Here is a 13,785-nt window from a genome sequence, read left to right as displayed (position 1 = left end):
CTACATTCTCTGAGATATTTCCTGCTCTTCATCTGTGTCCGCAGGGTGGATGGAGCGTTGTCTGACTGTTTGCAAAAGTGTGTATCTTGGGTGAGAGTTGATTACAGGGTTGTATTACAATTTTTACAGTAGGATCCCACTATTTGTAATTCTAGTTCTTTCAGGCTTGACTTCAAGTCATCCCTGAAACCACATTCAAAATCTGCAACAGGAACCGATAAGCCTCACACCCTCCTCTTTCCGCTGACTAATGAGCTTTTACTCTTAATTAGATATGTATTCTCTAACCCATGACAATCAACAGTGTCTTTCATTGTGTGCCAGAGGGTAAAAGGTTTCTTAGTGAAATAATGCGACTGGAAGTCATAATTATTTATCCGTGTTTCGTTTGAGAACAAAAGGATGTGTACAAAGAGATTTGTGGTGTGTAATGTATCAAAGAGAATATCCTAGGCAATAAAATAAATATGAAATACTAGCTTAGATCAGTTCATGGGACCAGAAGGGGGAAAAGGAACGACAGCCAATGTGTTGAGTGTTAAATGCAAATCAAATATTCCCTCTTATCTTGCTGTCACAATGAGAAATGGACCTCTGGGAACAGACAAGCCATGAAACTAAAATAATTGTCAGATTCTAGATGAAACACTGAACATCATAATAAATGATATCAATCTGTTGTGAATGTTCAGGTACATTATAGTGTACTGCCAATAGTAAACAACTGATCTTGTGTGTTCATATGTCAAAAAAAGAAAAAAAGAAATGCTTGTTGCATCCTCTTGGTCCATAAATGACAATCTTATAAATATGCATGTCTTTGCACATTACTCAGAGCATTATTTAAAAGGACAATGGAGGACCCAAAGTATTGTGGAAAAAGCAAACAAAGAGATAAAGAAACACAAGAACGAAAAAAAAAGAATAAATGTAGCATTGTTTGCTCACCAACACTTTGGCAGACACATTTAATACCAAATGTCCCTGAGAGTATAATGCCTCTATGGACATGGCACACATTTTAATATGAGGGTTTGAAAACACTCAGTTCATATCTCTAGGGTGCAATAATTAGTCTTTTTTTATAATTGTTATACAAATCTATATTAATAAAGCCTTTGATCTTTTAGGAAGCATGAACAACAAGGTAGACATTTTTTTGATCATGCATGTAATCATTTGTTTGGATGATCCATGTAAAAGGCTATAACTTGTTTTTTACGAGTTGTCCAGTTTAAATAGCTATTGCTAATCAGGTTAGGACATGTGCAAAGTGTAAAGGTTTATAGTAAATCAGTTAACCATAATAGCTATTAAACAGAGGGGTGCATTCCATTTAATGTCCGTAAATCCCAACAAAGAATTGATTACAGGTTAGAAATAAACCTCACAGTAATAGTGCACCAAGCCAGTGGTAATGTTCACAATTCTTCAATATAATTGCTGCTTTAATTATTGCCTTTTTGATCGTAAACTTCGTAATTTTACATTTTTATTTGGCCACATATCAGAGAAAGGCTTAGCGCAATACAGGGAAAAAAGCAGCAATTAATCTCAGAAAACAACCCATGGTCCTCTTTTCTCAATTCAGCCAGACATAGAGTCTCCTCTTCAAACAAAGGCCATTACGAAAACTAAAGCCTTCCAAAGTACTTTACATTTAAACTTAAAGCCATAAACTAAAACATTTATAGAAATCTGTAGGATTTAAATTATCTGAATGATGCTGCATACATAAAGTTGTAATGATAAATCAATTTTGCACATCTGACACCATGTCCACGTTGAAAGTAAAAATTATGTGCAATGCAACATAATGCTAGCCAATTAGAATTAAAGATTTCACAGGATTTTGACCTTTCAATTGACGCTTACCACTTGTTAGGACAAAAACACAAATTTCAATGGAAGTGAATGCTTGTGGCTTTATTGTGTCACTTTTGGTTAGGACCCAATGTGACACTGAGGTTTAAAAGACACATAGTTTTGTAAAAATCAAAAAAAATATATATGCGTCAAGAAATTCCCGATGACAGCTGAAACCTTTTAGCAGCATTGCTTTCTTGCATTTCTCTTATTGCTTGTCATTTCGTACACGCATCAATGTTTTAGTTTGCCTAGTTGAAAGGTGTCATGTCACATCTTTACCTTCTTTTCAACTGCATACTCCTGAGGGTCTATTTGTTTTCAAGCTCTAATCAGAGAGCCAATGTTCCTGCGCCTGTCTTTTCACACGTTTGTCTCATTGAAATCTCAGCATCAGGATGGATACGGTGATCCTGCTCATTATCATAAAATAATGGGCTACGGCTCGCCATCATAAAGCTTCGCTCATGTTCGGGCCTGTCTGCTTGCTGTATGTTCAACCAATCAGTCGTTGCTGTGAAATTTCTGATGTGCTGGAATTGCTGCAGAAGGGCCTTCATGCATGAGTCATTCATTAATTTGAGGACTTGTTAGGGAGCCACTTTACCTGCAGACAGCCATTTGAAGAAAAAAAAGGCCCCATTGAGGCATATTTACAAGACTAGGAAAGGTTTCACCAGCTCTCTTGGGCTATCATCCATGGCTATATCGCACATCAGTATAGGATGAATGAGCCATTGAGCTAGCACACTACTGGATGCTGATGTTTGTGCTTATTTGTGTAATTGTCCGTGTGTGTGCGCGCTAAAAGGTCTTTTTTTGTCTTTTATGTGGCCGCCAAAAGCTCTAAATGGTGTTTTTGGAAAATGGCAAAAACTGTGCCAGCGGATAGCAATGATGAGAGACAGCTGGGATACAAAGGCACACACACACTTAGTTAGACCCTTCACACAGGGAAATGTGAATGCAGCATTAGATTGTCAGTATTGTGGGGCCAGTGACTGTTTTGTGTTTTGCAAATACATCCACTGTGCAGGGGTAACAGCATTCCGCAGTAACTGATACATAAGGTTTGTGTGCCTCCATGAACCACAGTAAGAAATGTAGTTTCCAAATGTGCAGTTTAAATATCTATTGTCTGATCCAACTAATTAAAAAAAGACTCAAGAACGCAATAAGATGATTAAGTTAGGTTAACAAAGACAAAATAATAATAATAATAATAAGAATGAATAAAAAATGTTTATTAATTAGTATACATAGTAAGTGCATACTTCAAAGGCATAGTTCACAAAAAATAATAATAATAATAATAAAATCTGTCATCATTAACTCAGCCTCATGTCATTCTATCACTTCTTTTCTTCTGTGGAACATAAAATATAGTTTGAGATTTTTTTTTTTGTCCTTACAATGGAAGTCAGCGATCATACCAACATTATTTTTAAATATCTTGTTTTGTGTTCTGCAGAAGAAAGAAAGTCTTTGGAAATACATGAGGGTGAGTAAATGATGACAATTTTAATTTTTGGTTGAACTATCCACTTAAGAGCAGATACGCTATCAGAAAGATTCTTTACAGCATGTCTGTTGTGGATAATGAAGTCATGAAACACTATTGCCAAAATCATTGGCTTTTTCTGCACTCTCTCCATTGCTCAGAGACAGTGATAATGGCACAGTGGTTTCAACTGTATTGTGCACTACATACACCACATTATTTCTTCATCAAAACCCTTACTACCCAACTGCTGTCATGTAAGGAACATTTTCTTCTTCTTCTTTTTCTTCGCATTATGGATTTTGCTGTAATTAAATGTAATTTACTTTTAAAGCAGTTCCAATTAAGCTATATGCTATTTTTAATAACAGGTGCAGTTGATAATAACACACATTTTAGCAATATATTAGCAGCTGTTTTACCTGGCAGCAAACTTATATGTTTGAAAAATGGTTCATGGGTATTGTATGCATCACTGACAGTTACAGAATCAGCTAAAGACTCATTAGTGTGTAAAATATTAATTAAACGAAGTAGCCTATTAACCCTAATAACCTGTAACCTGCATCACAGGTGCAAAAAAAAATATAATATAAAAAAATAATCAGTATTTTTGTCTTCTTTCCAGGAAAATATCTGAACCCCTCCTCTCCCCTGTATTTACTTTAATAAGAAGCACAAATGTATAAAATATTAAGACTTGTTTTCAGAGAATATAATATTGAATTAAGTTTTCTTGCTTCAAGCATACGTGACCAAAAAAAAAAGTATTTATGCTTAAAACGAAGAAAATAAAATAAAATTGGAAAATTTATCTTGTTTGAGAAAGTTAAAAAAATATATATTTCGGCAGTATTACAGAAATACCAGCATGGTGTGTTTAGAGAGAGAGAGAGAGAGAGAGAGAGAGAGAGAGAGAGAGAGAGAGAGAGAGTGTGTGTATTGAGAGAGAGAGTCTGTGTATCAAGCACCATGGCATAAATACATGAATGGTCATGAGGGATCACAGTTGTTACTTGTGTAAGGAGTCGTGTAGACTTGATGGGCTGCTGCATGCTCATCATTCATGAAACGTTGTGACGATCATGTTGCATTTGTTCAAAGTTGCCCCGCTGCAGTATGAGGCAACGATTATCATTGCATAGTCAACTGGCAACAATTTAAACCATGTCCACACGACCAGACCAGCATTAAAAAAGCAAAAATAACTCACCACAACGTAGATCAGTGTTGAAACTTCATCCGAACTGGTCCCATTCTTCGCTGAATCTGTTCAGTTTAAAAAAAAAAAAATAAATAAAAAAAATCAGTTTTTTCTTCTTTCTTTCTTTTTTTTCTTCGATAGCCTATGTGAGTATTTAACGGGCACCAGCGTAATACCCACGAAAATAATGAAAACTGTTTGGCGAAATGGACGAAAGGTCGCTCGGGCAGCACTTAGGCTATTTTAAATTGGTGCTACTTCACAATAGTCCAACTTCGGTAACATATCGTCCCCATTATAAAGCGATGGTAAGGTTATCCGTGTAGAGCTCTGAATTGTTCCTTGAAGAAGAAATAACCGCATTTAGTGCCGAATATAAATCCACTAGCAGCACAGACAGTTAGAAACAGATCGCAGCTATCAGTTAAAGCGCGTGGCTCAGTTTAAAATCCGCCAACGGACTGCGACACTGAGGCTTCCTAGTCTCTTTTTGAAGTGCCTGTGGATATTCCTCTATAAAGTCAGTCCCGTCACATAGCTCTGCTTGACCCTCCTACTCTCTACATCGTTGTCCGTGTGTGAGAGAGACAGAGCCAAATTTCAATGGATAGAGACGCTGGCAGACGCGAGCGCGCGCCCTCTCACCAAAGTCACATGCTTAAAACACAAGTAGCCCTCTGTAATGGCTTTTCGGAGGACATGCATAAAACCCGAAACGAGGGTGGAATGATAAACAGGCTGTTACCAAAATCTAGAGATCCCTGTAAGTAAGTGCTTAAAGAAAACGATTTCATATTTCATTCTCTTTTCTTCTTCTTCTTCTTCTTTCTTTAAAAAAAAAATTAATAATAATAATTTTCCGCATAAGTTTAAAATGCTTAAGCTGTCCACTGGGTCAGCAAGTTAGAACCCCATGTCATTTATTTGTGCAGGCAGTGTTGGGGTGTTCTCCTTTTCTAAATTAATAATAGAATAGAATAATTCTTATAAGAAGTGTTATTCAAACAGCATAAATTATAATGCACTGTAAAACAATGTTGTAAATTATACAGCTAAAAAGTGCCACCCGTGGTTGCCATTGCCATAAAAATGCTGTGACAATGTTACAAGCATATTGTGAAATGACATTTTGGTTACTGTATATTTTATAGTCATTAGTCATTAAATCATATAGCTTAATGCTAATTTAATAACCAATATGAGCTATAAAAATGTGTTTGTTATTGTAAAATGTAGTTTTATAACACAACTGTACAATAGAAAGCCAGAAAGTTTATCAAAATGAGCCTCCCCAGCAAATTTAGTTTATCATAAAACAGAGCACACTGTTATGTCAAAATGCCATAAGGTAAACATGAACTAAATAAAATAACATGCAGCATAAAACATTCCAATTTATATAGTTGATTAAAAAAAAAAAGATGAATCGCACAGGCAATTCTGGAAATGCACATTATACATTTTAAGGTAGGCCTAATCTATAGTTTTTACTTAAAAAAAAGAGAATATTATATTTTATTGTAATATGTATTGCATTGCATTGATTAATATTTATAGATTTAATCTATAATTTATGAGGTATGTCATACTTTGTTTTACTTCTAATAACTTTTTCACTATGAAGACTAAAATTTCCTCATTTAATATTGTTTTTAGTATTTATTAGTATTCATAATCAGTAGTATTATGTATCTATATTATTATTTTTTATTTACATTCATAATCATTTGTAATCATTGTATTTTGTGAATCATATTGTTCTTGAAGACATATTTGCGGAAGAGACTTTTGAAGTTAGAGACTTTGCACTGTGTAAAAAAAAATTACAAAATTAAAAGAAATTATGTTTAGCTAATGAATAACAGAACAAACTATTTTTAGTTGGCTGAACACACATGAGCCTATTATCTATAGGCCTATACTGATTTATTATATATTATTTCAATACTTTAATTAAATAAGAGACAGATTTTTTTTTTTTTTATTATTATTTTTTTTACAGTTTGTGTCCGATGAACAACAATGACATTATAGTAGCAAGTCTTGAATTTGTTATCTCAATGCATAATACTTACCAATGCACGTTAACGAACATTAGCCTGAAGGTTTAGTTCAGTATTGTTTTTTTTAATCATTAACTATTAAAGTATAGAAGAAACAGTGTCCAGTGGAGGAATGTCACTCAAATTTTGCCATGACATTTGCAAAATGGCTTTGTCCATTTAGCTAAATTTAAACTTCAGTGACTGCACTCTTGCAGAGAAGGTACCTCCAAGATCCGTGAAAATCTTCTGAATTACTTTGAAAGTATACTTCAGTTCTTTTGGATACTCCATATTCAATGCATTCATGAGTCCGAACATGTAAAATACATGTAAAACGTACACAGTTTAAAAAATAACCAAGAAATGAAAATGAAAATGGTAATTTACCAGACGTCAATTGGAATCACCACAAAGTTTTACTACTATAAGTATTACTAAAATGTTCTAAATCTTTGGAAATAATAATTAAGATAATAATTAATATTGACAGTTGCTATTAAATGGTTTGCCTCGTCCTTTAGAAAAAGTGCAGGCGGCAGGCATCTCTCTCTGAACTCCTCAACTAGTGTAAATACATAATGAGCAAACATCTCATTTGATATGACAAAACATACAGTTGATTATAAAAATAATTAATACCAGACAATAAGTCCCTAAAGGCCAAGTCCAAGTCAAGTCTTTGTACCTTTTTTTTAAACAATATTTATTCCAGCTAACCTAGTTATTGTAATTAACAGTGTTTTGAACTTTCAAAGCAGATTTCTACTTCAAAAAAATGTCTAATTTATTACTTAAATCATTAATGAATTAATTTAAAATAAAAAAATATTCACAATAAAAAAGTATTATTTTTAAAATACATAACATAATGCCATTTGGAATGCAGGGAGAGTCACCATGAGAAAAAAACAAAACAAAAAAAACCCCTAAAGGTGTGGTGTATTCTGAGCTATTTGAGTTGCTGTAGTTTGCTGTAGTTCTAGGCAGTGATGGATAATGTAGTCTTCCAGAGAGCGCCGGCGGTAACAAACCCCTTGTATAAACAAGCGATACAGTAAACAACACAAAGAACAATATTCCCGTCAGTGTGTCGTTAATACATGCCAGTGACTCTTTAGAAACGCTGGATTGAATAGGCAGGACACCGCTAGTTAACATCAGCATTGGCAAAAGCACTTTTTTACAGTGTGGGGCAAACTGTGCGGTGTTTCCATTGAGGCATACATTCCATGTTAATAGGAACCATTTGTTCCTCTGGTAATGTATGTGTTCCTATGGTAATGTAGTTTATTTTTTTATTTTTTTGGTCAGTAGTATAAAGACCAAGCCCTTTTTGTCTGAAAAGCAGGAAGAGATGCAAGGATGCTTTTAACAGGTTTTTGTTGTGGCATTTACACTGAATTTTCCAAAAAAAAATTACAGAGTGGCATATAAATTTATCACCTGATTCATTTGAGGTTATTCTGAAATGTTAGTGGCATGTGTGGGTGCTGAAGTCTATCCCTGGCATAAAGCCCCGATATATCTGTGCAGTAGGAGTGATTCAGACTGAAGTGGCAAAAACTAAAAATCATACTTCTGATTCAGTCTGTTGCAACAATGTCCAAATTTTACTATCAGTATAAATCAGAAAAAGACAAGAGACATTTAAGCAGCAGGAGTTCACTACAGTCATGCTTTGATGTAGAGCCAATAGGATTTCAGACCGGGAATAACTTATTTTTTTATTGGCGTTAAAGTATTGGTTAAAACCAAAGCTGACTCCAATCAAAATGGCTCACTAACCATGGACAAATGCAGCACAAATCCATTACAGAGGTTGGCAAAGTGAGATTGTTTGTCTTCTGGCAATCTGCTGGAACACGCATCAGTCCTGTGTGTGTTATCAGGGAGCTGCTTGTGATGGATTAGATACATGGGCAATGTCCCGAGTGGACATTCTCTGAGCACCACGCTGTGCTGGAACTGTCCATGGTGCTGAACTGCAACAGAGCCATTGGATTACATACAGAAACTTTTGCCATAGTCATTCATTTTATTGTGTATAGGTGTATTAGCCTAATCAACCAAAAAAAAATATTTCTACTGACCCAATAATTGATTATGCATGTCCAGTACATAAATACATCTGTGGACTTCAAGGATTAGAGTCATAGCTCTTGGGAAGACATGTAACAGATGGAATGTTGTATTTCTGCCAATCCATCATTCAAAGGCCTCTTAATGGTTTTTCTTACGTTTTCAACTGTAATCAAGTGCAAATGGCTTCTCAATGTTCAAACTATAGTACCAACTACGATCTATCCTAATGCGTAAATTAATCAAATAGTGCCACAAGTGTCTGAAATATGTCTACTTGACAGAGTTTCAGTAAAACCTGTGGATATGCACTTATGTTTGTTGGCATTTTAAAACCTAACTTGGTTTGGTTTGTTAGTATAGTTAGTATTGGTTTGTTGGTTTGTTAGTTTGTTAGTAAGCTGTGTAGTCCTTTGTACCACTCGGGGACTGAAAGGACAGTACTTACAATAGGAATAGGTCACTTCAGCCTGACGTCCTTGACCTTTTCTGGTCTTGTTCTTGTTTTTTGTTTTTATGTTCTTTTTTTTATCTACAACGGTTGCAGACTAGAACGCTGAGGAGTGCTCACTCTCCCAGATGGGAGAAAGAACACCACAGAGACAACATCCTACCAGAAGGGAGGTAAGTATTTGGAAAATACATCACATGAACTTAACACGCAGGAAGATTGTAGAATCTCTTGGAGGTATTAGGTAGCTCCCTATCAGCCCAGCAAGACTACATTGATATCCCCTGAGGGAATAAGGCGTGGCCTAGGAGGATTCAACCTACTGGCACCTCTGAGGAACCTGATGATCAAGTTGTGCTTCCCTAAATACCATCCATTGTGTCGTGGTGTGCCACTATGTTGGCCACATACACTTTCAGGGTGGAAGGGGACAGCCAACACCCAATCTCTCCTGCAGGAATAAAAGCACTGACCTGACTGTGCATCTCTGTGGGTCTTCCCCATGGGAAGCACACCAGTTAGCGAACAGACTTCACTTAAAGGCATAGGCCCAACTCATAGAGGGGGCTCTAGCCAGAGAGATAGTTTCTATCACTACTGGTGATAGCCCACTCAAGTCAGAGGTGGAGGTTCCAGAGGCCAGGGTGTGGGTGCCAAATTGTGCCCCATTCCTGATAAAAGAGGTCCTTCCTCAGGGGAATTCACTAGGGATGGGCTATCATAAGGAGCATGAGCTCCGAGAACCAAGTCTGGGTGAGCCAGTAGGGCGCAAACAACAAGACCTGTCTTTAGTCGCTGCTGACTCCAAAGTAAGGAAATGGCGGGTGAGTTGAGACATGCAACGGGAGCTCGCATCCACCATGATCAGGCTGCAAGATGTTTGACCCAGAGAGTGCGGAATCTGTTCTTTCTTTGAAAATGTGGGTACCACTGCCCTTTGGGACAGCTGCAAAACAAAAACATAAGGGAACCAAATATTCTCTGCCCGGCCCTGCACCGGGGGAAGGAGCAGTGTGTTCAACAGTGTGAGCAATGCCTGCCATCCCTGGGTCGCCCGTCTCAGGGACACTTCGAATAAGCCTTCTTGGGGTTCTCATTCGTCTGATGAGCAGGATGCATCACTCTCCTGCGGTCAGCTCAGTGTGGGGTGGAAGCCGCAGACAAAGGCCCAAGGTGACGAGCAGACGATGAGCGCGACCTTGGTGGCCTGTCTGATGCTCTCGGCAGCACGGGCAAGCATGGCCACCAACTCAGCATCATACGTACTCTGGGCGGTGGAGAAGGTGGGAGCCTTAAATACACAATACACAGTCGGAAAGGCATCTTTAAAGATGTACTATCGGTCTGTGTTTTGCTCTTTTAGAGGAAAGCTGCTATTTTATGTTGTTGAAGCACCCAGGGGAACTCTCTCTGCACTTATCCATTCACTGCCTGGAGACAGACCGCTTAAATGCGCCGCAACACCAGCAACTCGCTTCTTCCATAGGTAAATGAAATGAGCTTGTGTAGAGAAGACACTTGCTTGGCTCCGAAGAACAAATCTGAACGAGTGGATGCACGTCACTCCTTTTATACTCATATAACAGGGGAATGGCATGCAAATTCCATTCCACTCGCTGATTCTCATTGGCCTTTTCTGAAGTATCAGAGGTATTTGGGGCTCCCAAGACCCCTAGTGTCAGTACTTCTACACAACGTCGAAGTTACTGACAGAGGGAACAAACTTCGTTTGTATACTCCTGAAGAAAGAAATGCATAAAGGCTTGAAATGACATGAGGGCGAGAAAATTATGACAGAATACTCATTTTGGGTGATCCATCCTTTTAAGTGTATGGAAAGTTAGTATTGCAACAGTTGTCACTTTATACACTGAAAACTATTTCTCAGTAAACCTAACAAAGTCCTGAAGGACCTAAAGGTCCTCATGAGGTAACATCTAAATTAACTGATTTTATCCAAGTCAACACATCATTTATTATGACTGAATCAACCTAATTTATTTAGATTATTTTTTATTTAGTAATTTATTTAGGTAAGAAAAAACAAAACAAAAAAAAAACATCACGTTCACTTTACAGTGTGCTTATAGTAGACCCTAAACACAACAGCCATGACATCACATCTTAAAAGCAAATTATTTGAGACTCTCATTGAACCCATTGCATTTCTACTGGTAATCAAGTCATCTGTTTTCTTGCCTAAAGCACCAATTTTACGTGGTCTGAGGATCCTATCAGTTTCTTAAGCTTTTTAGTCCCTGCTGAGCACAGTTGGAGATTGAGATTATCTCTGACTGAGTTGGAAAACTTTCTCTTGCAATGGAGTCTAATGCTTTCAGATTTTGATGTAATTTGACCTTGGCCTTCCTCAATATCCTGTGGTGAATATAGAAGAGAGTTGATTCAGATACTGTTACTCCATTTCGTGAGCTAGCAAAATTAATTTAGCTCTGTTGGACTAAGCACTGTTTCACCCCAGGTTTGTTCTTCCTGGTTTATCACTTTCCAGAATAGCACCATCCAGAGTTGTTATCTGCTTTACATTTAAACAGGCGGAATTATTCCGTACCCTCTGAGCTGATGAGAAGCACACAATACCTCCGATAGATTAACGCATTCTATTTATTTTATGATAGACTCAACTACTCTACTGGGTAGAGTATTGAAATGAAAAGCACATTTTGGTCATTATGATATCATAGGGTGAATTACAGCACCATCTTATCTGTTCCTATCACTGCAGAAGGTTTTTATTATTTATTATTTATTTTTTTAGCATTATAAGTCTCCCTACTTTTATGTACTCATACTGTTTTTAAGTTTACCTCAAAGGAGATGTTCCTATTGATTTTGGCATTGAGTTTCTCTTGCTGAGAAAAATCTGCAGACACTTTGGTTGTAAAGGATTTTTCCCCCATTCTTTTGCATCATAAAAGCTGCTAGACCCCTGTTTATGACTGTAAAATGTCCCTATGGATGTGTGTTAAATATACTAAAGATGTGATATAATGATATTGATTTCAACTCAAGTACAATCTTCAATATATTAATCTCATTGCTCAGCATGGCAGCTAATTTCAATGTATTTAAAAAAAAAAAAAAACTCTTTTCTGTTCCCTTATGATGGTTTATTTCATGATAAAATGTATTATTAAAGTACTCATTTATTTTAATACTGCATGATTTAGATTTTTTTTATCAAGTAACAAATGATTTATTTTATTTTTCGATATTTTGTTATTTAGGGCTTACATATCAAGCGTACATTAGTTCTGGCAGGTCACATCAGTTAAACTCGCATGAGCTGACTCTCAGCTGATCCATGTCTACCTACGGTATAGGAAAACGACGCCTATCACAGCATTCCTATATATAAGGTCCATTCAGTATTATCAGCAGCTTTATCGGGTTGCTCAGGAGATAATTACCCTCCTCCATCCTCAGATCCTCTTCTCATCCAGTCAGGACTTGGCCTTCTGATATTCTTCTTCGAGACACATTTCTTGAATTCTGTTTTACATTCAATTATTGAACAACATTAATGATATCGGTAACACTTTACAATAACTACATTAGTTAACATCAACTAATAATGAACTGCACGTATACCGCATTTATTAATCTTTGTTAATGTTAATTTCAACATTTACTAATACTTTATTAAAATCTTGTTAACATTAGTTAATGCACTGTGAACTAACATGAACTAACACTGAACAGCTGATAAATGTATTAACTAATGTTAATAAAGATTAACAAATACAGTAACAAATGGATTGCTCATGGTTAGTTCATGTTAGTTAATACATTAACTAATGTTAACTAATGAACCTTATTGTACAGTATTACCATGATATCTGCAAACATTTATGATGGTTCTTTTCTGTTTACCCTAAGGTAAAATGGGGTTATCGCTGCTTTCCCTGATTTTTTCCATGCTTGGCTGCATGGATGGGATGCTCAGAACAGAACCATACTGCCAATCCAAACTGTACAGTATGCTAATTGTCATCGAGAATAGTGGTCCTGACATATTTTTTTAATATGCATTGTTTAAGTTTTAGCATTACAGAGTTTCATATGTAATTGTCCTATACAGTGGGATAACATATAAGCACAAGTTATAATCGTAAAGAAGGAGCAACAAAAAAAGAGGTCTGCCTGAAAGATAGATGCATTTAAATCTTGAAAATATGAAATGATAGGGGAGTGATGCGCCATACTTCTGTTAGAAAAGGTTTTCTGTTCAATTTTGAAACCCGGCAGGCAACAGTGGTCCTAATCTGGAGGCGAATAGTCTTTGAGTTAGAGAGGAAAAAAACAAAAAAAAACATTACACAGTTCACTGCCTTCTCTCAAACAACCACACAATCAATAGTCTGAGTGGTAGCCTGACAACTGAACAAACAAATGTTATTCTAGATTTATAGTCAAAACACCCCCCAAATAATTGTTCTGAAAATGCACTGGTTTTAACAAACACAAAATTATTTGGCATTGCTAAATTAAAACTCAATTTTACGTATTGCACATGGAAATCGAGTGCTGTGCGCTTCAGAGGTTGTTTGGATAAATCTTTGAAGTCTGCAATGACGGGAATAATTCAGGGTCATAAGAATGACTGCTTTGTGACAACGTT

At 36.5% G+C, this 13,785-nt stretch overlaps 1 protein-coding gene across 2 annotated transcripts in view; it reads right to left on the bottom strand.

The window, feature by feature from the left end:
* Window positions 1-5,345, bottom strand: part of brinp3a.2 (bone morphogenetic protein/retinoic acid inducible neural-specific 3a, tandem duplicate 2) — a 33,596-nt gene extending 28,251 nt beyond the window's left edge. For both annotated transcript variants that reach the window (XM_084129015.1, XM_084129014.1), the window contains exon 1: window positions 4,581-5,345. The gene's annotated coding sequence lies outside the window, so the exon portion shown is untranslated. The remainder of the gene's footprint in view (window positions 1-4,580) is intronic.
* Window positions 5,346-13,785: the final 8,440 nt, after the last annotated feature.

This window comes from Abramis brama (assembly GCF_963993115.1).
Source record: "Abramis brama genome assembly, chromosome: 11".
NCBI classification, from domain to species: Eukaryota; Metazoa; Chordata; class Actinopteri; order Cypriniformes; family Leuciscidae; genus Abramis; species Abramis brama.
This window is presented reverse-complemented; position numbering and strand designations above follow the sequence as displayed.